The sequence below is a fragment of the Heterodontus francisci genome, chromosome 34 (assembly GCF_036365525.1).
Source record: "Heterodontus francisci isolate sHetFra1 chromosome 34, sHetFra1.hap1, whole genome shotgun sequence".
Classification (NCBI taxonomy): domain Eukaryota; kingdom Metazoa; phylum Chordata; class Chondrichthyes; order Heterodontiformes; family Heterodontidae; genus Heterodontus; species Heterodontus francisci.
This window is the reverse complement of record NC_090404.1, coordinates 39,444,004-39,469,996: the sequence shown is the minus strand read 5'-3', so window position 1 is coordinate 39,469,996 and position 25,993 is coordinate 39,444,004. Positions and strand designations below refer to the sequence as shown.

At 46.6% G+C, this 25,993-nt stretch overlaps 1 long non-coding RNA gene and 1 pseudogene across 1 annotated transcript; one reads left to right on the top strand and one right to left on the bottom strand.

Moving 5' to 3' along the window:
• LOC137348838 (zinc finger protein 271-like) overlaps positions 1 to 25,993 on the top strand; it is a 105,846-nt pseudogene that overhangs the window by 69,378 nt on the left and 10,475 nt on the right.
• Positions 8,223 to 25,862, bottom strand: LOC137349400 (uncharacterized). Its single transcript, XR_010969380.1, has 4 exons — positions 25,651 to 25,862; positions 15,220 to 15,382; positions 11,794 to 11,917; positions 8,223 to 8,845 (listed from the first exon to the last, which is right to left on the bottom strand). It is a non-coding gene; the product is annotated as an uncharacterized lncRNA (long non-coding RNA).

The window sequence follows — 25,993 nt, the reverse complement described above, 5'->3', positions numbered from 1 at the left end:
GAGAGAGAGAGAGCGGGAGAGACAGAGAAAGGGAGAGAGAGCGGAAGAGAGTGAGCGCGGCGAGCGAGAGAGAGCGGGGGGATGGGGAAGAGAGAGAGAGCAGGGGGGGAAAGAGAGAGAGAGAACGGGGGAGAGAGCGCGGGGGAGAGAGAGAGAGAGAGAGAGCGAGACGCAGTGGTTAGCACCGCAGCCTCACAGCTCCAGGGTCCTGGCTTCGATTCTGGGTCCTGCCTGTGCGGAGTTTGCAATTTCTCCCTGTGACCGCGTGGGTTTTCGCTGGGTGCTCTGGTTTCCTCCCACAGCCAAAGACTTGCAGGTTGATAGGTAAGTTGGCCATTGTAAATTGCCCCAAGTGTAGGTAGGTGGTAGGGAATATGGAGTTACTGTCGGGTTAGTGTAAATGGGTGGTTGTTGCTTGGCACAGACTCGGTGGGCCAAAGGGCCTGTTTCAGTGCTGTATCTCTAAATAAAATAAATAGAGAGAGCAGGAGACAGGGAGAGTGCGAGATCAAGATCTCTCCTCACAAATGGAATCTATCTGGAATTCTCTGCATCGCTACATCAAGTGTGCAGGCAGACAATGTCTACGACTGCAAGCAAAAACCATGCCAGGTAACTCACTAAATCAGTGTTCAACATAGTGTTGGGAAAGCAAGTTAATACATTAGTTTCCTCATTTAAAACTTATTCACAAAAATGCACATTTTTGTTATATTGATGAACAGTCAAATAAATTTCTAATACCTTTACCTTTCCGAAAGTTGCTCACATCTGGCCCCCTATGTAGGACAACATTTAGAATGTAGCCTCTAATGCATAAAGGCTGGACACTCCTGATCTATACTATCAGATGTAACATCCTGAAAATTTCCAGGTTGTCAGAAGGGATAGAGAGAGGCAATATCTGCTTAATGGCACAGTTCTAAAGAGTGTGCAGGGACAGAGGGACCTGGGGGTTCATATGGATAGATCATTGAAGGTGGCAGGACATATTGAGCACAGTTAGCAAAGAATACGGGACAAAAACAAGAAATGCTGGATTCACTCAGCAGGTCTGGCAGCACCTGTGGAAAGAGAAGCAGAGTTAACGTTTCAGGTCAGTGACCCTTCTTCGGAAGAATATGGGATCTTGAGTTTGATAAATAGAGGTATTGAGTGCAAAAGCAGGGAAGTTAAGGGGAACTTTTATAAAACTGTGGTTCAGCTACAACTAGCGTATTACATCCAGTTCTGATCATCACACTTTAGGAAGGATGGGAAGGTCCTTGAGAGGGTGTCGAGGAGATTTACCAGAATGGTTCCAGGGATGAGGGAATTTAGCTACAAGGTTAGGTTGGAGAAGCTGGGATTGTTCTCCTTGGAACGTGGGACTGGGAGCTTCTTATTGGGGGTGTTGAGGCCTACACCGGATGTTTCTGAAGCCTCCCTGCACATCCACCAGCTTCATTCCTCCTCTGCACTCGGCGATTTCTCACCCACTGAGGATCTGACACGACTGCTTCCGTCCAGCTCGAGCACCTTCACTGCCTTTGATTCTGTGAGCAACTCGTGCAATAAAACAAAAGCAAAGTCCTGCAGATGCTGGAAATCTGAAATAAAAGGAGAAAATGCTGGAAATACTCAGCAGGTCTCTGTGAAGAGAGAAACATATTTAATGTTTCAGGCACATCAAACAGCCGGTGCCTGCAGCCTGGAACTCGGAGTGGGAGAGGGAGGAAGAATGAGGAGAAACAATATAGTCCAACATTCACAGCAACCTACAATCCACCGACATTACCGGGATAGGGAGACAGAGTTTAGAAACACTCAGCAACACGACTCCAGTAAAAGATCCCAGGAGGAAAAGGGGGAGCAGTGTGTGTACCTGCCCTGATATCCCCCTCCCCAGGACTGTCAGTCAAACCCCCCACTCCTCCCAGTCCACAGCTCAGCCTCGCAGCTTCCTGCACCTTGAGCCAGCCCTGCCCAGGTGTGGCCCAGTCCAAGGGGAGTCTTTGTGGATGCAGGGAGTGGGGGAGGGGGGGAGGGGGAACCTCCTGCCCTGTGCTGTGTCCCAAATGGTTCCTCCCTCCCTCAGGCCCCTTTATAACTGAGCTCAGTTTCCCGCAGCTGCCGCCCGCTCGGTGCAAACACAGGACCGGGAGTTTGTTATTGGGGGTGTTGAGGCCTGCACCGGGTATTTCTGAAGCCTCCCCGCCCAACAGCCGCCACTTACCGGCTGCAGAAGCGACTCACAAGCGTCTCTCCGCCACCTTCAAACACTGGTCCGCAATGCGCCTGCGCACCCGGGACTTAACCTCTGACCTCACAATGTCTGGGTGATTAACGGCAGCTTCGGACCAATAGGAAGAGGGGGCGGGGCAGGAGGACAGATTCTGCGCAGTTCCTCCCTCATTTGCTTCTCTTTGAAAGCCCGAGGATGAATCCATCAGCATCCGGGACCTGTCAGCCCGCAGCTCCATTAGTTCCTTTTCATAAAACTGCCTCATTCCCTTTGAAATGTTTCCATTAAACCTGCCTCCACCACACTCTCAGACAGTGCATTCCACACATTAACCACTCGCTGGCTGGAAAAGTTTTTCCTCATGTTATTTTTGTTTCTTTTCCCAATTACTATAAATCTGTTCCCTCTCGTCCTCGATCCTTTCACCAGTGGGAACAGTTTCTCTCCATCTGCTCTGATTGACCTGATGCCATGAGACATCATGGGGTCCGGAGCCCATGTTGAGGACGTCTCGGGCAACTCCCTCCTGACTGTATAACACTGTGCCGTCACCTCTGCTGGGTCTGTCCTGCTGGTGGGACACCTAGGGATGGTGATGGCAGTGTCTGGGACATTGTCTGTAAGGTATGATTCTCTGTCCAGACCTCTCATGATTTTGAATACCTCGACCAAATCACCTCTCAGCCTTCTCTTCAAGGAAAACAGCACACTTTTTCTTTATCATAATCTCTACCTCTTTTATAATCCAGGGAGCTCTGGATTTATTTGCTCAACCTTTCCACTTCGAGGGAACATATGTTGACTGTGCCCGAACTCTCTCTTTTTTGAAGGTTACCCATTGTTCAGCTATCAGGTTTCCTGGCAACTTTTGAATCTCATTTATTCAGCCAGCTCCATTCTTACCCCATTGAAGTTGTCTTTCCCCAGTTAATTACTCTTACTCTAGATTGTTCTTGGTCCTTTTCTATGGTCAGCCTAAATCTTATGATACAATGATCAATCTCCCCTACATGCTCCCCAACTGATACTTGATCCACTTGGCCCACCTCATTCTCAAGAACCAGGTCCAGGAATGCCTCCTTTCTCATTGGACTAGCAACAATCTGTTGTGGAAAACTTTCCTGAACAACTCTAAGAACACTTGCCCCTCACTGCCCTTTACACTACTACTATCCCAAGGCGCCCATTAGAACTACCCTATATTTTTTGCACCTCTCTGTAATGTCCTTGCATTTTTTCTCCTCCAAGTTCTTCCCACTAGCTGGTGGCCTCTTGACAACACTGAGCAATGTAAATGCACCTTTTTTGTTCCTTCGTTCGAGCCAAATTGATTCTGTCTTGACCCCGTTGGGACATCCTTTTTCTCCAACACTGCAATGTTCTCATTTATCAATACTCCACCGCCCCTTTCCCTTTCCTTTCTTTGCTGAACACCTTGTATCCAGGAATATTTAACACCCAGTCCTGCCCTTCTTTGAGCCAGGTCTCTGTTCTCGCCACAAGATCATATTTCCACATGGCAATCTGCACGTGTACCTCACCAATCTTTTGAACCACACTCTGTGCATTCACATCCATGCACATTAACCCTGATTTAGACTTTATTACTTTCTCCCTGACTCTGACCCCACCTTGTAACTTGCTATTCCCTACTCTAGTGTCATCGATCTCTCCCAGTATTCTGTGCACCTTGGTGTTCCGGTCTGATATTTTCCCCTGGTTCCCATACCCCTGACAAGTTACCAGTTTTGCTTCCCTCCAATCTGAGCTCCCTCTCAGGTTTCCATCCCCTTACCAATCTAGTTTAAACCCTCCCCAACAGCACTAGTAATCTCCCTGTGAGGATATTAGTCCCAATCCTGCTTCGATGCAATCCGTCCATCTTGTACAGGTCCCACCTGTCCCAGTGCCTCAGAAATCTGATGACCTCCCTCCCACACCAGTTCTCCAATCACCTGTTCAATCAGTCAATTCTCCTATTCCGATGCTCACTTGCACATGGGAGTGGGAGTAATCCTCAGATAACTGCTTTTTGAGGTCCTGCTTTTTTAATCTCCTTCCTAGTTCCCTAAAATTTGTTGTCAGGACCTCATTTACCCTTTCCATCTTTGTTAATGGTGCCAACGTGGACCACGACCTCTGGCTGTTCACCTTCCCCCAGATCAATGTCCTGTAGCCGTACCGTGACATCCTTGATCCTGGCACCAGGGAGGCAACACACCATCCTGGAGTCCGATCTTTGGCTGCAGAAAGACTTCTGTGTTCCCCTGACTAATGAAAGCCCCATCACTACTGTTCTTCCACTCTTCCTCCTCCCCTCCTGTGCAGCTGAGCCACCTGTGGTGCCACAAATTTGGCTCTGTCTGCACTCCTCTGAGGAACCATCACCCACACCAGTATCCAAAATGGAAAACCGATTAGCAAGTGAGATCATATCAGGGGACTCCTGCATTACCTGCCTGGTTCTCTTAGACTGTCTGTCGGTTACCCATTCCTTATCCTCCTGCATGCTTCTAACCTGTGGTGTGATCACCTCCCTAAACCTGCTATCCATGTAGTTCTCTGCATTGTGGATGCACCACAGTGACTCCAGCCACTGCTCGAGCTCCAAACCCTAGAGCTCAAGCTTGTGCAGCCGGTGACACTTCCTGCAGATATGTTTGTCTGGGACACATGGTGCGTCCATGACATCCCACATGTCACAAGCTGTGCATTGCACTCGGCCAAGCTGCACTGCCGTACCTTAACTTACCAGACTACTTAGAAGTAGAATATGTGACCAGTTACTCAACCAACCAGCACCTTTCACTGCACAGAAACAAGAACCAAATACTGGAAGACAAAAAAGTAGAAAAAAGGAGCACCTCCTCTCCCCTTCACTGAACTCACCACTCAGCAAACACATACCTCCAGACTCTGTTTACAATCTGCACTCCTTATCAATCTTTTAGTCATTCTTTACTGTTTTTCTATATTCTGTCCAACATTCTGATCTGCCACCCATCTTTGTGCAATTATATGCTTTTCCTTTAATTTTGATATGACCTTGAACATTTCCAGTAAACCATCGATAGTGAGTCCTCCCCACTCCGAATCCTGTTCATACTGAGAATCCCAGGGTGGAGAGCTGGGATATCCTGTCTCAAAACACAGTCACAGAGACACAGCATCATTTACTGCACAGAACAAGGCCATTTGGCCCATCAATTCCATGTCAGCTCTCCAGGGAGCAATCCACTCAGTCCCACTGCCCCACATCAGCCCATAGCCCTGCAAGTTTACTTCTTTCAAGTGACCATCCAGTTTCCTTTGAAAATCATTGATTATTTCCATTTCCACTACACACATTGGCAGCGAGTTCCAGGTCAGAACCACTTGCTGCAGAAGAAGTTCTTCCTCACATTCCTGCTTCAACTCTTCCTCAAAACCTTCAATCTGTGTTCCCTAGTTCTTGTATCATTAGTTCATGGGAACAGTTTGTCTTTGTCTAATTTATCAAAGTCTCTCAGAATCTTGTGCATTTCTATGAAATTTTCCCTCAATCTCCTTTGCTCCAAGGAGAATAACCCCAACTTCTCCAACCTACCCTTGTGAACTCTCTGCTGTGTCAGCAGGTGGGATAACTGAGTGAATCCCTTCCCACGCACGGAGCCGGTGAACGGCCTCTCCCCAGTGTGACTGAGTTAATGAATATCCAGCTTTGATGGGGACCGAATCCCTTCCCACAGTCCCCACATTTCCATGGTTTCTCCATGGCGAGGGTGTCCTTGTGTCTCTCCAGGTTGGATGATCAGTTGAAGCCTCATCCACACACAGAACACGTGTACGGATTCTCCCCGTTGTGAATGGTGTGATGTTTTTTCAGGCTGTGTAACTGGTTAAAGCTCTTTCCACAGTCAGTCACTGGAACACTCTCACTCGCGTGTGTGCGCGTCTCGGTGCTTTTCCAGTCACACTGATGTTTGAAATCTTTTCCCACAGGCAGAACAGACAAACATTTCTCCTTCCACATTCAAAGGCCGATGATATTCAGGTCCTGATGAATCGAGTGTTTCCGTCAGATCTTGATGTGATGTTTGGTTTGAATTTCCCGTCAGTAAATCCTCCCCTTCTAATACCCTGTAAAAGGAGTTTACAAAAGTCAGCACTGTCAGTCCAGGATAGAAATTCAGAACAGACAGTTCTAGTTTCTATGGAACATTCTTTCCTCTCTTGTTTCCCCAAACATGTGGTCCATTCAAACTAAAAGAAGCCAAAATAAGCAACAAATTGTAACAGAAGCAAAGGGAACCTTCCCAACTGAACCAGAACATTGCTCCCAATGTCCATGAGACACTCTGTATCCTGAGGTGTCCACCAGTTGCAGAAGGCCACCCCGGCATGGACAAGACCAAGGAAGACAGGGCAGCAGCTAAAGTGACACCCCCACTCCCAACATGGTCCCTGTACATCCTGGACCTACACATTGCTTCTCAGCCTGAGCGAGATGGAGAGAGAGAGATGGAGGAGGTGAGAACTGAATGTTTAAATATACAAGACAGATACAAACCTGGGTGGGTTTGGGGTGGATGAGGTGAGGGTGAGGAGGGCATTGGGGGGACTGGGGGGTTTTGGAAGGGCATGTCATCGAAAGGGCTGTGGGTGTGGGTGGTGTTTTAGCCAGGCCCAAGAGCAGGTCCAGGAAAAGATCCTCCAACCTTCCCACCCAACCTCCACACCGAGTGGCCAGAGATTAGGAGAATGGGGTTAAACTGTAACCAAGGCCATTGATAAGGTCCCACAAGGCAGACTGGTCATGAATGACAAGCCCATGGGATCCAACACAAAACAGCAAGTTGGAGCCAAAATTGACTCAGAGGCAGGAAGCAAAGAGTAATGGTTGATGAGTGTTTGTGTGACTGGAAGGCTGTTTTCAGTGAGGTTCTGCAGGGATCAGTACTGGGTCCTTTGCTTTTTGTTCTATAGATCAATGGTTTGGACTTGAATGTAGGGGATTTGATTAAAAAGTTTGCAGATGAAACAAAAATTGACCATGTGGTTGATAATGAAGAAGAAAGCTGTAAACTGCAGGAAGATATCAATGGACTGGTCAGGTGGGCAGAATAGTGACAAATGGAATTCAATCCGGAGACGTGTGAGGTAATGCATTTGGAGACAGCTAACAAGGCAAGGGAATACACAATAAATGGTAGGATATTGAGAAGTATAAAGGAACAGAGGGGCCTTGGAGTGCATGTTCATAGATCCCTGAACATGGCTGGGCAGGTAGATAAGGCGTAAGAGATACTTGCCTTTATTAACCAAGGCAGAGAATACAAGAGCATGGAGGTTATGTTGGAAATGTATAAAACACTGGTTTGGACACAGCTGGAGGACTGTGTACAGTTCTGGTCACTGCACTGTAGGAAAGATGTGGCTATATTAGAGAAAATACAGAGGAGATTTACAAGGATGTTGGCTGGATTGGAGAATTTTCATTCTGAGGGAATATTGGATAGGTGAGGGTTGTTTTCTTTGGAACAGAGGAGGCTGAGGGGAGACTGAATTGAAGTGTAGAAAATGATGATGGGTCTAAATAGAGTGGATAGGAAGGACCTATTCCCCTTGGCTGAGGGGTCCATAACCAGGGGCATAGATTTAGAGAAAGAGGTAGGAAATTTAAAAGGGATTTGAGGGGAAATGTTTTCAGACAGAGGGTGGTGGGGATCTGCAACTCACTGCCTGGGAGGGTGGTAGAGGCAGAAACCCTCACAACAATTAAAAAGTACTTGGATATGCACGTGAAGTGCCCTAAACTACAAGGGTATTATTACGACCGACCGCTCAAGTCAAAGCCCCCCAGTCAAAATATCCAATTTTGATAGTGGTGGGAGAAACGCACTGTTGATTCAGTCCCGTCCCTCACAGATCGCCTGACATTTTAAACATTCCAAATTAAAGATCCAGCCAAATTGTACCATCTATTAACCCCCGAATAAGGCTAACCAAACCAGGTGTCTTTAGATCAACAAATTAACTGTTTAATTAGAAAAACTAAATTCTTAAATAATAACATATAAATAGTTAAAACAGAAAAAATAGTGACTTTGCATATTTATGCTCCTGCCGAAGTGAAATCTTCCTATATGGAATAGTCCAATGTTGCTTGAAGTCCTCACAGCCGTGTGATGGGGGGAGAAAATAAAAGTTTCTTCAACTGTAGAACAGTCCACAGTCCAGTTCAGCAGTTGAATTGATGCTGTTCTTCTCCAGCGATAAATTTCAACAATTACAGTTCAGTAGTTAAAGGAATTGGATATTTTTTTTTAGAAATTAATCTGGCTTGACATCAGAATTCTGAGAGTATAATAAATAGGGTTTAAATAAACCAAGAGAGAGCTCTCTTTTCCTTCAGTATATGCTGGATGATAATCTGTGTCTGTCTCTGTTAACGGTGTCTCAAATGCTACTTTTTCAACTAGTTTCAAATGTCAATTGGAAACAATGCATCTCTCGATCTTCAGTCTCCGAGTGGCTGCATCCCGGGGCAACGAGAATACATTCTTTGACTCAGTCTCTGGAGCTTGTTGCCTTAAAGCAGTACTGTTCCTTTTCCAGCCTTAAAGGCACACTGCATTCTTCCTAGAAAAAAAAATACAGGATCATCACACTATGGACCAAGAGCTGGAAAGCGGGATTCGGCTGGATGGCTCCTTGTCAGCCAACGAGGACACGATGGGCCGAATGGCCTCCTTCCGTACTGTAAATTTCCAGGATTCTAAGTTGACAAGCAGCCCCTTCGGGTAACGATACAGGGGCTGTAACCTCTCACAGTGAATATATACATGGCCCATGGACTCTTCAAGGCTGCAAACATCACATGCAGCCCGAGAGTGGGTGAAAACCCTATTGTCCAGGATGCTCCATCTCCTGGGCACTCGGACCCAGTTGGAAACAGTTTGTCAGGTCCTGTTTGCTCTCCGTGCCTTCACCAAGATGGCTGTGCTTGCACCCTGACACCGCCCTGTCCAAGATGGCGGCCAGTGACCCCTCTCCCCCGGGCCTGTCACCATGAGGTAAACACAGGGCCTCTTGGCCTACCCCAGGTGTATATGAAGCCTCCCAGCCCACCCACGGCTCCAATTCCTCCCCTGTACCCACAATCTCCTCTCGCCTCCCAATCCACCTGGTCCATCTCAGTCCATCTCCATTACCTACGCTGGCCATGCTCAGTGCACTGTTCGATCCCACGCCAATACACCGGGCCCCTGTGGTCATTGAAAAGGGACTGACCCTTATCACGGGAGTCCTGGGTAATGAATCCTCCACTGAAAGCTCCAAATATTGAATGGATGATTTTGTGTCATCCCATTGAGATCAGGGCCAGAGAGACAATGGAGAAAATTATTAAATAAATTACACAGAAACCCGAGTGCCCGGGACATCAACTATTGTGTGAAGTACACTGGGAATTCTGTTCTTCACCCACATTTAGACTCAGGAATTAGAGGGATGTTTTCATAACTTGTAGTTGACACCAAACTGGATGATAGAACTAATAATGTGGAGGAGTGCATTGAAATCCAGGAAGACAGAAACAGGCTGGCAGACTGGACAGATAAATGGGAAATGAAATTCAACATCGTGAAATGTGAGCTGGTTCATTGTGGGAGGAGGAATAAGGAGGCCAGTTATTGGTTAGAATGTAAGAACTTAAATGGAGCAGAGCAGCAAAGAGATCTGGGAACAGAGTCACATAAATCACTAAAAGGAGCAACACAACTGGATAAGAGAGCAAAGAAAGAGCTGATGTTCTTTTCTCGAGGAATACAATGTAACAGCAGGGAGGGAATGTTACATTTATAGAGAACCTCACTTAGAAGGACTGTGAGCAGTTCTGGTCTCCAGATTAAAAAAGGATATTGAAGACTGAAGAAAGTGCAGAATAGATTTACAAAGATGTCACCAGAGAGGATGTTACTATCCAGCAAGATTGAGCAGGCTGGGGATCCTTTCTCCGGAAAAGAGAAGATGAGGAGGAGATCTGATAGAGGTCTTTAAAATTGTCAGTCAGAACAAGGGGGCGGCAATATAATACAGACATTAACAGGTCAAATCGAGAATTTAGGAGGAATTTCTCTACTCAGAGAGTGGTGAGAATGTGGAACTCACTGCCATGTGGAGTGGTTGAAGGTGATAACAATGATGTGTTTAAGTGGAGGCTCAATACATTTATGAGGGAGAAGGGAATAGAGGGATGTGGGGGCAGGGTGGGATGATGTAATTAGATTGGGAGGAGGCTCATGTGGATTATAAACAGCAGCACAGACTAGTGGGGCTGAACGGCCTGTTTCTGGGCTGTAATTCTGTGTACATTCAGCCTGGGTGGATTAATGCTCAGGTTCACTGGGCCCAGGGGTGGATTAATGAAAGTTCTGGCTCTATGTTTTAGACGATGCTGCCGAGTATTGCAGGTGATGGAGAAGAGTTTCTCTCTATCTACCCTATCAGTTTCAATTAATATCTTGAAAACTTTGATCAAATCACCCCTTAATCTTCTGAATTCCAGGGACTACAACCCTCACAGTGAGGTGATTCATTCTGGCAGAAGGAATAGGGAGAGGCAACAAACACTTAATGGTACAGTTCTAAAGAGTTTGCAGGGATAGAGGGACCTGAGGGTTCATGTGCAGAGATCACTGAAAGTGGAAGGATGTATTGAGGGAACAGCTGGCAAAACAAATGGGATCTTGGGCCTCATAAATAGAGGTATTGAACACAAAAGGAAGGAAGTTATGCTGAACATTTATAAAGCTCTGGTTAGGCCACAATTAGAGTATTGCATCCAGTTCTGGTCACCACACTTTAGGAAGGATGTGAAGGTCCTTGAGAGGGTGCAGAGATTTATCAGAATGGTTTCTGAGATGAGAGAATTTAACCACAAGGTTAAGTTGGAGGAGCTGGTGTTGTTCTCCTTGGAACAAAGGAGATTGAGGGGAGATCTGATAGAGGTGTTGAAAATGATGACAGGTTTAGATAAGGCAGACCAAGAAAAGCTGTTCCCATTAGCTGATGATACAAGGATTAGTGGACACAGATTCAGGTTTTGAGATACAGGAGGGATGTGAGGAAGCAGTTTTTTTACACAGTGAGTGGTAATGACCTGGAACTCACTGCCTACGAGGGTGGTGGAAGTGGAGACGATCAATGATTACAAAAGGAAATTAGATGGGCACTTGAGGGAAATAAACCTGCAGGACTACGGGGATAGAGTGGGTGAATGGGACTGACTGGATTGTTCGACAAAGAGCTGGGATGGAATCAAAAAGATCAATGTCCTCCCTTCTGTGCTGTAATGACTATGATTCATTTGTGTAATCTCTCCTCATAATTTAACCCTTGGAGTCCAGGTATCATCCAGGTAAATCTACACTGCACTCCCTCCAAGGCCATTATATCCTTCCGAAGGTGTGGTGCCCAGAACTGAACGCAATACTCCAGGTGTGGTCTAACCAGGGCTTTGTGTATCTCAGTGCTTTTCCACTCTCACTGATACCTGAAATCTTTTCCCACAGACAGAACAGACAAACCTTTCTCCTTCCACATTCAAAGGCCGATGATATTCAGGTCCTGATGTATCGAGTGACTCTGTCAGATCTTGATCTGATGTTTGGCTCGAGATTCCCCATCTGCATATCCCCTGCTTCTAAGCCCCTGTAAAAGGAGTTTACAAAAACCATCACTGTCAGTCCAGGATAGAAATTCACAACATTCTCTCCTCCTGCTTCCTGGCCCAGGATGACTGTACATGCACCCTGCTGTACATTGTCCTGAGGGAGGCCACACACCAGCCTGGATTCACGTCTGCGGCTGCAGAAACGCCTGTGTATTCCCCTATCAAATCTCCTATCACTATTGCTCAGTCAGTCAGCTTTGTGACCCTCTGTGAAGCTGATCCAACTGTGCTGCCATGGCCTTGACTCTTGCTGCACTCCTTAGATGAACCATCACTTTCATCAGTATTCAGAACTGAATACTGGTTGGAGAGTGAGATGCACTCAGGGTTCTCCTGCATTCCCTGCCTGTTTCTTCTTGACTGTCAGTTGGCCACCCATTGCCTCTCTCCCTCCATACTCTTAAGCTGCAGGGTGACCATATCTATAAACGTGCTGTCCACAAATCTCTCACCTCATGGTTGCACCGCAGTGACACCAGCTGCAGTTCATGCTCTGAAAACCGGAGCTCGAGCTGCTGCAACTTGTTTTATCTTCATCCATGTGATGTGGGTGTTGCTGGCTCGGCCAGTATTTATTGTCCATCCCAAACTGCCCTTGACAACTGAGAGGCTCGCTCGGCCATTTCAGAGGGCATTTCAGAGTCAGCCACATTGCTGTGGATCTGCAGTCACATGTAGGCCAGATCAGGTTAGGACAGCAGATTTCCCATCTCATGAACCAGATGGCTTTTTAATTGCAGATTTATTAATTGAATTTAAATGTCACCATCTGCCGTGGTGGGATTCGAACCCATGTTCCAGTGACATTACCCCGATGTCACCACCTCCCGCAATGATACTTCCTACACAAAAGGTTATCTGGAGTTGACACATTACACAGGATGTGCACTCCAGAGGTCGGAGCAGCCCCACCATTGGCAGGAATTTGGGACTTGTAACTGCAAAGGCTTTTGTTATCAAAAAGGACTGTGTAATGTATCAGTGTGGTGTGAGATAGTCAAGTGTTGTATAAGTAAAGAAAATATCTTTGTAAATAGCTGACACCACAATTTACAATCAAAGTGCTATTTAGATAATTGTGGATTTCTTTTAGTTTAGTTATTAGAACAGTTAGTTTGATGTCTGTTGTGGGTAAGGTGTTAGAATTGATCATTAAGGAGGTTATAGCTGGGCACTTAGAAAAATTCAAGGTAATCGGGAATAGTCAGCATGGTTTTGTGAAAGGGAAATCATTTAACTAATTTATTGGAGTTCTTTGAAGGAGTAACAGCACTGTGGATAAAGAAGAGTCTGTTAATATACTGTACTTGGATTTCCAAAAGGCATTTGACTAGGTGCCACATAAAAGGTTATTGCACAAAGTAGAAGCTCATGGCGTAGGGGGTAACATATTGGCATGGAAAGAAGATTGGCTGGCTGACAGAAAAGAGTATGCATAAATGGGTCCTTTTCTAATTGGCAGGATGTAAAGAGTGGAGTCTCGTAGGGGTCTGTGCTGGGGCCTCAACTTTTTACAATTTATATCGATGACTTAGATGAGGGAAGCAATGGCTTGGTACCTAAATTTGCAGATGACACAAAGATAGGTAGGAAAGTATGTTGTGACGAGGCCAGCTATAACCTCCTTAATGATCAATTCTAACACCTTACCCACGACAGACATCAAACTAACTGGCCTATAGTTACCTGTTTTCTGTCTCCCCACAACCACCCACCACGCCCCTCCCTCCCAACTTCTTGAATAGAGGGATTATATTTGCTACTTTGCAGTCTGATGGAACCTTTCCAGAATCCATCAAATTTTGAAAGTTAGCACCAATGCATCTACAACTTCATTAGCCACCTCTTTTAAAACCCTAGGATGAAGCCCATTGGGACCCGGGGACTTGTCAGGCCGCAGCTCCATCAGTTTGCTCAGTACCGTTTCCCTGGTGATTGTAATTTCACTAAGTTCCTCTCTTCCTTCCACCTCCTGATTTACAGCTATTACAGGAATGGTTTTGTGTATCCTCTATAGTGAAGACAGAAGCAAAATATTTGTTCATTTCATCAGTCATTTCCTTATTCTCTACTATTAATTCCCCATTCTCACTCTCTGGAGGACCAACACTCTTTTCCTTTTCAAAGACCTGTAGAAACTCTTGCTATCTGTTTTTTACATTTCTAGCTAGCTTCCTCTCATACTCTAATTTCTTTTTCCTGATTAACCTTTTAGTCATTCTCTGCTGCATTTTATAGTCTGACCAATCAGCTGACCTGCCACTCATCTTTGTGCAGTTATATACTTTTTCCTCAAGTTTGAGGCTTTCCTTAACTTCTTTAGTTAGCCACGGATGGTGGGTCCTCCCCTTAGAATTCTTTTTTATAGTAGGAATATAAATATTCTGAAATATCCACTTAAAAAGTCTGCCATTGCTTCTCTATTGATCTCCGATCCTAGTAACCCAGTTCACTTCAGCCAGCTCAGCTTTCATGCCTACATAGTTGAACTTATTTAAGTTTAAAATACTAGTCTTAGATCCACTTTTCTCTTTTAAACTGGATGTAAAATTCAATCATATTGCGGTCACTGCTACCTAAAGGTGCCTTTACTCTGAGGTCATTAATCCTGTCATAAAACTAAGTCTAATTTAACCTGCTGTCAGGTTGCTTCTTCATTAATCCTGTCACATTACCACTTGCTCCATACAGTTTTTTCCTCATGTCACCTTTGATTCTTCTCTTTAAATTGGTGTCCTCTGGTTCTCAACCCTTCTGCCAGTGGGAACAGTTTCTCTCTCTCTCTCCATAACTTCCTTGCTTTTGTACTCCACGCCTTGATTTATAAAGCCCAAGATTCCATACAATTTATTAACCCCTTTCTCAACCTGCCCTGCTACCTTCAATGATTTGTGCATATACACCACCCCACCCTGGTCCCTCTGCTCCTGCACCCGCTTTAGAATTGTATTCTTTATTTTGTATTGCCTCTCCTCGTCCTTTCTACCAAAATGTATCACTTCATATTTCTTTGTTAAATTTCATCTGCCACATGTCCACCCATTCCACCAGTCCATGTCTTCTTGAAGTCAATCACTATCCTCCTCACAGTTCACAACACTTCCAAGTTTGTGTCGTCTGCAAATTTTGAACTTATGGCCTGCACACCCAAGTCTAGGTCATTAATATAAATAGAGAAAAGCAGTGGTCCTAATTCCGATCTCTGGGGACCCACACTATATACCTTCCTAAAGTCTGAAAAACAACTGTTCGACACTATACTCTGTTTTCTGTTACTCACCCCACTTTTAATCCATGCTGCCACTGTCAGTTTTATTCCACGGGCTTGAACTTTGCTGATAAGCCTGTTATGTGGCGCTTCATCAAATGCCTTTTTGAAGTCCTTGTACACCATATCAACCACACAAGGGTGTGATATTTGTCCTCTGGTACCATCCCTGTAACTAAGGAGGATTGGAAGATTATGGCCAGTGCCTCAGCAGTTTCCACCCTTACTGCTCTGTATCCTCAGATGCATCTGATCTGGTCTTTGGTGTCTTTAAGGCCCCAACAACCCCACTGCCTTGTGGGCGTCTCGGGAGAGACCAAGGCTAAGGGAGTAAACCCTAACAGAAAATCCGGAGCGGAACCCCGTAGGCGGTCATGTGTCACCTTTGGCATGTTTCCGGCAGTTCCTGCAGCCATACTGGTGCCAAACGTCGTGTCCTGCACTCCTTTGGACCCCACCAGAAAGGCCGAGAGGGGGGTTTTGACGACTGGGCAACTCTCAACCTCCATAAATTTGCCCAGGCATGCGCCATGGAGAGGTCACTCCATAGTTGCCTCACAGCGACTGAAACAACACGGAAGGTTCACAAACCACTGACCACCTCCAGGCGCGTATCCATTGTCTCTCGGGATAAGGAGGCCCAAAAGAAAAGAAAGAAAGAAAGTTATTAGAACAAAAGACTGAAAATGTGAAATCTTGTGTAATTTATTAGTGTGGTCTGGGGATTCATATCTCATATTTTTCATATTGACAATCTGTGAGGTCGGAACAACTGGAAAGTGGGATGAACAGATACAATGGGCGGAATGGCCTCCTCCTGTGCTGGAAATAGAGTCAGAGAGTTATGCAGCACAGAAACAGGCCCTTCGGCCCATCGTGTCCGTGCCGGTCATCAAGCACCTAACTATTCTAATCCCATTTTCCAGCACTTGGCCCATCGTCTTGTCTGCTATGGTGTTTCAAGTGCTCATCTAAATACTTGTTAAATGTTGTGAGGGTTCCTGCCTCGACCACCTCTTCAGGCAGTGCTTTTCAGATTCCAACCACCCTCTGAGTGAAACTTTTTTTTTCCCCACAAATCCTCTCTAAACCTCCTGCCCCTTACCTTAAAATCAATGTCTCCTGGTTATTGACACCTCCACGAAGGGAAAAAGTTTCTTCCTATCTAACCTATCAATGCCCCTCATAAATTTGAATACCTCAATCATGTCCCCCTTCAGCCTTCTCTGCTCTAATGAAAACAACCCCAGCCTTTTCAGTCTCTCTTCATACCTGAAATGCTCCAGACCAGGCAACATCCTTGTGATACTTCTCTGCACCCTCTCCAGTGCAATCACATCCTTCCTATAGTGTGGTGCCTAGAACTGTACACAGTACTCCAGCTGTGGCCTAACTAGCGTTTTATACAGTTCCACCATAACCTCCCTGCTCTTATATTCTATGCCTCAGCTGACAAAGGCAAGTATCCCATATGCCTTCCTAACCACCTTATCTACCTGTGCTGCTGCCTTCAGTGATCTATGGACAAGTACACCAAGGTCCCTCTGACCCTCTGTACTTCCTCGGGTCCTACCATCCATTGTATATTCCCTTGCCTTGTTAGCCCTCCCAAAATGCATCACCTCACACTTCTCAGGATTAAATTCCATTTGCCACTGCTCTGCCCATCTTACCAGCCCATCTATATCATCCTGTAATCTAAGGCTTTCCTCCTCACTATTTACGACACCACCAATTTTCATGTCAACTGCGAATTTACTTATCATGCCTCCGATATTCACATCTCAATCATTAATGGACACTACAAACAGTAAGGGTCCCAGTACCGATCCCTGCGGTACACCACTAGTTACAGGTTTCCACTCGCAAAAACAACCCTCGACCATCACCCTCTGCCTCCTGCCACTAAGCCAATTTTGGATCCAATTTGCCAAATTGCCCTGGATCCCATGGGCTCTGACCTTCTTCACCACTCTCCCATGTGGGACCTTATCAAAAGCTTACTGAAATCCATGCAGACTACATCAACTGCTTTCCCCTCATCTACACACCTAGTCACTGCCTTGAAAAATTGAATCAAGTTAGTTAGACACGATCTCCCCCTAACAAAGCCATGCTGACTATCCCTGATTAATCCCTGCCTCTCCAAGTGGAGATTAATCCTGTCCCTCAGAATTTTTTCCAATGTTTTCCCAACCACTGATGTTAGACTCACTGGCCTGCAAGTACCTGGTTTATCCCTGCTACCCTTCTTGATAATGGCACCACATTCGTAGTCCTCCAGTCCTCTGGTACCTCTCCTGTGACCAGAGAGGATCTGAAAATTTATGTCAGAGCCCTTGCTCTCTCCTCCCTTGCCACACATAACAGCCTGGGATTCATCTCATCTGGGAGTGGGGATTTATCCACTTTTAAGCCCGCTAAAACAGCTAATACTTCCTCACTTTCAATGCTAATATGTTCAAGTGTATCACAATCCCCCTCCCTGATCTCTACACCTACATCATCCTTCTCCATAGTGAACACAGATGCAAAGTAATCATTTAAAACCTCACCTATGTCCTCCGGCTCCACACACAGATTGGCACTTTGGTCCCTAATGGGCCCCACTCTTTCACTGCTTATCCTCTTGCCCTTAATATACTTAGAAAATGCCTTAGCGTTTTCCTTGATCTTGCCCGCCAGTGTTTTTTCATGCCCCCTCTTTGCTCTCCTAATTACTTTTTTTTGTACCCCACCCCCCAAACTACACTTTCTATACTCCTCCAGGTCCTCTGCTGTTTTCAGCACTTTGAATCTGGCATAAGCCTCCTTTTTTTTTTCTGATCCAATCCTCTAGATCCCTTGACATCCAGGTTTCCCTGGACTTGTTGGTCCTACCCTTCACCTTTACGGGTACATGTTGCCTCTGAACCCTCACTATTTCCTCTTTGAATGACTCGCACTGGTCTGATGCAGACTTTCCTACAAGTAGCTGCTCCCAGTCCATTTTGGCCAGATCCTGTTTTATCATATTGAACTCGGCCTTCCCCCAATTCAGTACTTTTATTTCCAGCCCGCCTTTGTCTTTTTCTTAGAGTTATGGTCACTATCCCCGAAATGCTCCCCCACTGACACTTCTACCACTTGTCCAGCATCATTCCCTAGGATTAGGTCCAGTACTGCGCCTTTTCTTGTTGCACTTTCTCGGTACTGGCTCAAAAAAGTCTCCTGTATATATTTTAAGAACTCTGCCCCCTTTAAGTCTTTTACACTCAGACCATCCCAGTTGATATCAGGTAAGTTGAAATCCCCTATTATTACTCCATTATTTTTACACCTCTCTGAGATTTGCCTACATATCTGCTCCTCTATCTCTCCCTGACTGTTTGGAGGCCTGCAGTACACTCCCAGCCAAGTGATTGCCCCCTTTTTGTTTTCAAGTTCTACTCATCTGGCCTCATTTGAAGAACCTTCTCAGATATCATCCCTCCTTCGACAGGTTTGCGTCTTCCTGCAATGAATTTGACCTAACCATCAGCCTCAAGAAAACGAACATCATGGGGCAGGACATCAGAAATGCTCCATCCATCAATATTGGCGACCACGCTCTGGAAGTGGTTCAAGAGTTCACCTACCCAGGCTCAACTATCACCAGTAACCTGTCTCTAGATGCAGAAATCAACAAGCGCATGGGTAAGGCTTCCACTGCTATGTCCAGACTGGCCAAGAGAGTGCGGGAAAATGGCGCACTGACACGGAACACAAAAGTCCGAGTGTATCAGGCCTGTGTCCTCAGTACCTTGCTCTTCGGCAGCGAGGCCTGGACAACGTATGCCAGCCAAGAGCGACGTCTCAATTCATTCCATCTTCGCTGCCTTCGGAGAATACTTGGCATCAGGTGGCAGGACTATATCTCCAACACAGAAGTCCTTGAAGCGGCGAACACCCCCAGCTTATACACACTACTGAGTCAGCGGCGCTTGAGATGGCTTGGCCATGTGAGCCGCATGGAAGATGGCAGGATCCCCAAAGACACATTGTACAGCGAGCTCGCCACTGATATCAGACCCACCGGCCGTCCATGTCTCCGCTATAAAGACGTCTGCAAACTCGACATGAAATCGTGTGACATTGATCACAAGTCGTGGGAGTCAGTTGCCAGCATTCGCCAGAGCTGGCGGGCAGCCATAAAGACAGGGCTAAATTGTGGCGAGTCGAAGAGACTTAGTAGTTGGCAGGAAAAAAGACAGAGGCGCAAGGGGAGAGCCAACTGTGCAACAGCCCCGACAAACAAATTTCTCTGCAGCACCTGTGGAAGAGCCTGTCACTCCAGAATTGGCCTTTATAGCCACTCCAGGCGCTGCTTCACAAACCACTGACCACCTCCAGGCGCGTATCCATTGTCTCTCGAGATAAGGAGGCCCAAAAGAAGAAAGAAAAGGAAGAAACTGCAGTAATTGACTCCTTGATCAACAGTGCAATGCGACCGCCTCTTTTATCCCTTCTCCTGTCACACCTGAAGATTCTATAGCCTGGAATATTGAGCTGCCAGTCCTGCCCTTCCCTCAACCATCTCTGTGATAGCAACTATATCATAATCCCATGTGCTAATCAACGCCCTCAATTCATCTGTCTTGCATTAAAATAAATGCAATCCAGCCTTGCATTTGTCACTTGTGCCTTAACAGGTCTATATTTGCTCTGCCTAACAGACTGACTCAGTTTCTCTTCGAGATTTGACTGAGCATCACCCACTCCTATACCTCCACTCTGTATCCCATTCCTCTGCCAAATGTGTTGAAACTGCCCCCAACAGCACTCGTAAACCTTCCAGCAAGGATGTTCGTCCAACTTGTACAAGTCCCACCTTTGCCAGAAACAAACCCAGTGATCCAGGAAGCTAAAGCCCTCCCTCCTGCACCATCTCTTCAGCCACGCATTCATCTGCTCTATCCTCCTATTCCTATACTCACTGGCATGTGGCACTGGAGTAATCCAGAGATTACAACCTTTGAGGTCCTGCTTTTTAATCTGCTACCTAGCTCCCTAAATTCTTGTTTCAGGTCTTCATCCGCTTTTTACCTCCGTCGTTGGTACCAATGTGTTCCACGACCTCTGACTATTCGCCCCCCCCCCCCCTTTCAGAATGTCTTGCAGCCATTCCGTGACGATCTTGACCCTCGCACCAGGGAGGCAACATACCATCCTGAAGTCACGTTTGTGGCCACAGAAATGCCTATCTGTATCCCTTACGATAGAATCCATTATCAGTATAGTTCTTCCAGTCCTTTTCCTCCCCTGCTGTGCAGCAGAGCCATGCGTGGTACCACAAACTTGGCTGTTGCTGCTTTCCCCTGGGAGGTCATTCCACCCAACAGTATCCAAAGTGGTCTATCTGTTTGAGAGGGGGATGGCCACAGGGGACTCCTGCACTAACTGCCTGCGCCTACTACTCCATCTGGTGGTCACCCATCTCATTTCTGCCTGTGCAGCCATTACCTGCAGTGTGACCACCTCTCTAAAGGTGCTATCCATGACGTCCTCAGCATCGCGGATGCTCCACAGTGAATCCACCTGCAGCTCCAGCTCCATAATGCGGGTAGTCAGTAGCTGCAGCTGGATCCACTTCCTGCACACATGGTCATCAGGGACACTGGAAGCATCTCTGATTTCCCACATAGCGCAAGAGGAGCATATCACGGGGCTGAGCTTTCCTGCCATGACTTACCTTTAGATTAATTAGTTACTCCCTTTAAAAAATATTAATTACACTAGAGGATTGTTCTACTCCAAACACTACCCACGACAATCTAAATTACTCTAATTGAAGAAAAACACACTCTGAGAACTCACTTTATCACTCGAGGTCTTTTTTTAAACAAAAAACAACTTTCCCCTTATTTTTTAAAGCTAATTAAATTGACTAACAGTTGTTAATTACCCAACCAATCACAAACAAAGAACAAAGAACAGTTCAGCACAGGAACAGGCCATTCGGCCCTCCAAGCCTGCGTCAATCTTGATGCCTGCCGAAACTAACATCTTCTGCACTTCCGGGGCCCATATCGCTCTATTCCCTTCCTATTCATATATTTGTCAAGATGTCTCTTAGACGTCGCTATCGTATCTGCTTCCACCACCTCCCCTGGCAGCAAGTTCCAGGCACTCACCACCCTCTGTGTAAAGAACCTGCCTCGCACATCCCCTCTCAACTTTGCCCCTTGCACCTTCAACCTATGTTCCCTAGTAACTGACTCTTCCACCCTGAGAAAAAGCTTCTGACTATCCAATCTGTCCATGTCGTTCATAACTTTGTAAACCTCGATCATGTCGCCCCTCCACCTCCATCGTTCCAGTGAAAACAATCCGAGTTTTTCCAACCTCTCCTCATAGCTAATGCCCTCCAGACCAGGCAACATCCTGGTAAACCTCCTCTGTACCCTCTCCAAAGCCTCCACGTCCTTCTGGTAGTGTGGTGACCAGAATTGCACACAATATTCTAAGTGTGAACAAACTAAAGTTCTGTACAGCTGCAGCATGACTTGCCAATTTTTATACTCGATGCCCCGACCGATGAAGACATGCATGCCGTATGCCTACTTGACTACCTTATCCACCTGCGTTGCCACTTTGTGACCTGTGGACCTGTACGCCCAGATCTCTCTGCCTGTCAATACTCCTAAGGGTTCTGCCATTTACAGTATACCTCCCACCTGCATTAGACCTTCCAAAATGTATTACCTCACATTTGTCCTGATTAAACACCATCTGCCATTTCTCCGCCCAAGTCTCCAACCGATCTATATCCTGCTGTTTCCTCTGATAATCCTCATCATTATCCGCAACTCCACCAACCTTTGTGTCGTCCGCAAACTTACTAATCAGACCAGCTACATTTTCCTCCAAATCATTTATATATACTACAAACAGCAAAGGTCCCAGCACTGATCCCTGCGGAACACCACTAGTCACATCCCTCCATTCAGAAAAACACCCATCCACTGTTCCCCTCTGTCTTCTGTGACTGAGCCAGTTCTGTATCCATCTTGCCAGTTCACCTCTGATCCCGTATGACTTCACCTTTTGCACCAGTCTGCCATGCGGGACCTTGTCAAAGGCTTTACTAAAGTCCATATAGACAACATCCACTGCCCTTCCTTCATCAATCATCTTCGTCACTTCCTCAAAAAACTCAATCAAATTAGTAAGACACGATCTCCCCTTCACAAAACCATGCTGCCTCTCGCTAATAAATTCATTTGTTTCCAATGGGAGCAAATCCTGTCCCGAAGAATCCTCTCTAATAGCTTCCCTTCCACTGACGTAAGGCTCACCGGCCTATAATTTCCTGGATTATCCTTGCCACCCTTCTCAAACAAAGCAACAACATTGGCTATTCTCCAGTCCTCTGGGACCTCACCTTTAGCCAATGAGGATGCAAAGAGTTCTGTCAAGGTCCCAGCAATTTCTTCCCTTGCCTCCCTCAGTATTCTAGGGTAGATCCCATCAGGCCCTGGGGACTTATCCACCTTAATGCTTTGCAAGACACCCAACACCTCCTCCTTTTTAATAATGAGATGACTGAGACTATCTGCACTCCCTTCCCTGTGCTCATCATCCACCAATTCCTTCTCCTTGGTGAATACTGATGCAAAGTACTCATTTAGCACCTCACCCATTTCCTCTGGCTCCACGCATAGATTCCCATCTCTGTCCTTGAGTGGGCCAACCCTTTGCCTGGTTACCCTCTTGCTCTTTATATATGCATAAAAAGCCTTGGGATTTTCCGTAATCCTGTTTGCCAATGACTTTTCATGACCCATTTTCGCCCTCCTAACTCCTTGCTTAAGTTCCTTTCTACTATCTTTATATTCCTCAAGTGCTTCGTCTGTTCCTAGCCTTCCAGCCCTTACAAATGCTTCCTTGTTCTTTTTGACTGGGCTCACAATTTCCCGTGTTATCCAAGCTTCCCGAAACTTGCCAAACTTGTCTTTCTTCCTCACAGGAACATGCTGGTCCTGGATTCTAATCAGCTGACGTTTGAAAGACTCCCACATGTCAGATGTTGATTTACCCTCAAACAGCCGCCCCCAAACTAAATTCGTCAGTTCCTGCCTAACATTGTTATAATTAGCCTTCCCCCAATTTAACACCTTCACCCGAGGACTACTCTTATCTTTATCCACAAGTACCTTAAAACTTATGGAATTATGGTCACTGCTCCCGAAATGCTCCCCCACTGAAACTTCGACCACCTGGCCGGGCTCATTCCCCAATGCCAGATCCAGAATGGCCCCATCCCTAGTTGGACTATCTACATACTGTTTCAAGAAGCCCTCCTGGATGCTGCTCACAAATTCGGCCCCATCCAAGCCCCTAGCACTAAGTGAGTCCCAGTCAATATTGGGGAAGTTAAAATCACCCACCACTGCAACCCTGTTACCTTTACATCTTTCCAAAATCTGTCTACATATCTGCTCCTCTACCTCCCCTGGCTGTTGGGAGGCCTGCAGTAAACCCCCAACATTGTGACTGCACCCTTCCTGTTCCTGAGCTCCACCCATATTGCCTCACTGTCTGATCCCTCTGAGGTGTCCTCCCGCAGTACAGCTGTGATATTCTCCTTGACCAGTAATGCAACTCCCCCACCCCTTTTACATCCCCCTCTATCCCACCTGAAGCTTCTAAAGCCTGGAACATTTAGCTGCCAATCCTACCCTTCCCTCAACCAAGTCTCTGTAATAGCAACAACATCATCTTTCCAAGTACTAATCCAAGCTCTAAGTTCATCTGCCTTACCTGTTATACTTCTCGCATTGAAACAAATGCACTTCAGACCACCAGTCCCGCTGTGCTCAGCAACATCTCCCTGCCTGCTCTTCCTCTTCGTCCCACTGGCCTTATTTACTATGTCTTCCTCATTTACTTCACTAGCTGTCCGACTGCTCTGGTTCCCACCTCCCTGCCACACTAGTTTAAACCCTCCCGAATGACACTAGCAAACCTTGCAGCCAGGATATTAGTGCCCTTCCAGTTTAGATGCAACCCGTCCTTCTTGTACAGGTCCCATCTTTCCCTGAAGAGAGCCCAATGGTCCAGATATCTGAAACCCTCCCTTCTACACCAGCTGCTCAGCCACGTGTTTAGCTGCACTATCTTCCGATTTCTAGCCTCACTGGCACGTGGCACAGGGAGTAATCCAGAGATTACAACCCAAGAGGTCCTGTTTTTTAACTTACTATTTAACTCCCTAAACTCCCCCTGCAGGACATCACTCTTCCTGCCTATGTCATTGGTACCGATGTGTAACACAACCTCTGGCTGTTCACCCTCCCCCTTCAGAATGCCCTCTGTCCGTTCAGAGACATCCTTGACCCTGGCACCAGGGAGGCAACATACCTTCCTGGAGTCTCTTTCACGTCCACAGAAGCGCCTATCTGTGCCCCTGACTTTAGAGTCCCCTATAACTATTACTCTTCTGCACTTTGTCCCTCCTTGCTGAACAACAGTGCCAACCGTGGTGCCACTGCTCTGGCTGCTGCTGTTTTCCCCTGATAGGCCACCCCCCCAACAGTATCCAAAACGGTATACTTGTTAGAGAGGGGGATAGCCACAGGGGATTCCTGCACTGACTGCCTGCCCCTTCTCGCGGTCACCCATCTATCTGCCTGCACTTTGGGTGTAACCACTTCTCTCAAACTCCCGTCTGTGACGCTTTCCGTCACCTTGAAAATTTCCCGTGATATCACTAAGTCCTTTTTTTCCCTCTTTCGAGTCTCAGCGCACGCCGAGAGAGACAGGGAGCCTGTCGCCGCTCTGGATCAGCTTCCTCACATGTCCACCAGTCGTCGCTCCGCTACCAGCTAAGAAAGGGCGTTGAGCCCCGCTCTTTATTTATAGCCTGCCGTGTTTTATGTTTTCTATTTTCTATTGCACAGGATGTTCACTGCAGAGGCTGTAGCAGCCCTGCAATTGCTCCAGCTATTAGGTAATAAACTTGCTACTACTAGCGGCACAGTGGTTAGCACCACAGCCTCACAGCTCCAGCGATTCTGGGTTCTCCCTGTGACCGCGTGGGTTTCTGCTGGGTGCTCCGGTTTCCTCCCAAAGCCAAAGATTTGCAGGTTGATAGGTAAATTGGCGATTGTCAATTGCCCCGAGTGTAGGTAGGTGGTGGGGGAATTGAGGGGATGTGGTAGGAATATGGGATTAATGTAGGATTAATATAAATGGCTGGTTGATGGTCGGCACAGACTCGGTGTATCTCTAAATAAATAAATAATAAACCTCAATACTTAAAAATAAAAGACGGCTCACCGGCTCCTCACTTCCCTTCTATTGGTGTCAGTTAAATCTCAGGAAGCTGCCCCTTATTCTGATGAAAACTGGAATGTTTAATTTCCAGCTCCTTGGACAAACTTCCGAACTTTGGAGAAAGGGAAACAAAGTTCCAAAACTTACCAGCCAATCAACTCACAGGCTTCCTGACTCGGTGGAAACGGGAGAAGAAACTGGGAAATGGCGGCTCGGAGACTGAAGTCGCTGCACCATCACTTTAATGCGGCCCCTCCCTTCCCCCGGGGTTCTCGCCGCACGTCCGCCGAACCCGGCGGCTCTGATTCAGGGCCTGAGAGCCGTTGAAACTCGGTGTGACCGAGGCTGCGCTCAGCTTCCGGGAGAGGCACCGCGCATGCTCCGCGGAGACAGGCGGACTCCGTGGGGCGGAGCCTTCTGACGCCTGCGTGTTGCTGTTCTTGGGGTGGAGATAGGCCGATTTTCTGCGCGCGGTGCATTCTGGGCAGTA